This window comes from Ailuropoda melanoleuca, chromosome 13 (genome assembly GCF_002007445.2).
Source record: "Ailuropoda melanoleuca isolate Jingjing chromosome 13, ASM200744v2, whole genome shotgun sequence".
Taxonomy (NCBI): Eukaryota; Metazoa; Chordata; class Mammalia; order Carnivora; family Ursidae; genus Ailuropoda; species Ailuropoda melanoleuca.
The window spans coordinates 86,627,988-86,629,393 of record NC_048230.1 but is presented as its reverse complement, the minus strand read 5'-3'; positions in this window follow the sequence as shown (position 1 = coordinate 86,629,393).

Genomic DNA, 1,406 nt, shown 5'->3' with positions numbered 1-1,406 from the left:
TGCCCGCCCCCGGCCCCGGCCGGTCCGCCTCCGCCGACGGGGGGCGCCGCGCGGCGAGCCCGCGCCCCCGCCCCTTTCAGAACCCTGGAGAGCTCCTCCATCTCTCCACCCGGGCCCGCCTTGCTCCCAGGAAAATCCCCCCAGCTGTAATCTGCTCGGCGGCTCCGGAGTGATGTCATTGTTTGTGGAAATCTGTAAGGCTCTGGAAAGGGAATTACGGCGTGTGCCGCTCTCTGAGGCCCCGAGGGGAGCTGGGGCACCGGCCTCTCCCTATTCCTCTTCCCTGCTTATTTTCCGCTGCAAAACAACTCTTTCTCTCCCTCTCTCTCTAGGCATACTTACCTCTCTTCCTCACAATAACAAAGCAAATATTAACCCTCCTGTCGCCACTTTGAGCAAATCCCCGGGGGAGGGTTACTCCCCTTCCCGGCACGGGGAAGGTTGGGGAAAGCAGCCTTCTTTGGGTGACTCATGGGGGCGAGTATTTATTTACTTATTTATATTTTTGTAGGCTCCGGGCTTGTCTGGAACTAAGCATCTGGGAAGCCTAGTAGGAGATCAGACTCACTCCCACCAGCAACTGTGATTAGATGAGACTCCTCCCGGAGTCTGGGCTGCTCCGCAGAGACCGCCTTCAAGAGAGGCGCGGCCGGGATTGACATGCCTGGAGGTACATTCTCAGACTTGGGGACCTTCGGTTGCACAGGGACAGCGAGGGTGTACCTTTGGGAAGGTGTAGCCACCAATCCTAGGAGCTGGGCCAAGACTCCAGTTGGGCATTCTCAACTGGGGCGAATTCAGGCCAAGTGGCAGCGGGTCAACTAAATTATCCAGTTAAGAAACGTGCGCTCACAGTCTACTAACGGCTTACACTGACTTCTTCCTGCCCCGGTGAGAGGAAGCAGGGGCGAGGTGTCTGCCAAGAAATCTGGTCGATTGTTTCAGAGCAACTCAAATATTGTTGAGTTACAGGGTATGCACACTTATTCCCATTATCATTTAGCTCCAAAGTTCAAAATCCTGCTTTACTTGGATAAGAGGTAAGAGACCTTTTTCGTAGAGGCTTAATTAAGTGTATGCAGTACAGCCAGAGAGAGAGAGAGAGAGAGACGGAGAAGGAGGTAGACAAGGAGAAAGGAAGAGAGAGAATAATGTTGACACGTTTTACAACACACACACACACACACACACACACACACACGTTTTATTTTCAAAAGACTTCCCCCTTTTCATTTTAGCATGAAGTCAGAATCTACACAAGAAAAGCAATATTGGTAGAAGTGAATACACACAATGCCATGGGACACATTGTCTTCAGAGCAGATACTCTTGTTGGCATAGTTGGCTCCCCCAGAGCCCTTTCAAACACTGCCAAACAAAAATGCAGACATTATTGAAAATTTTGA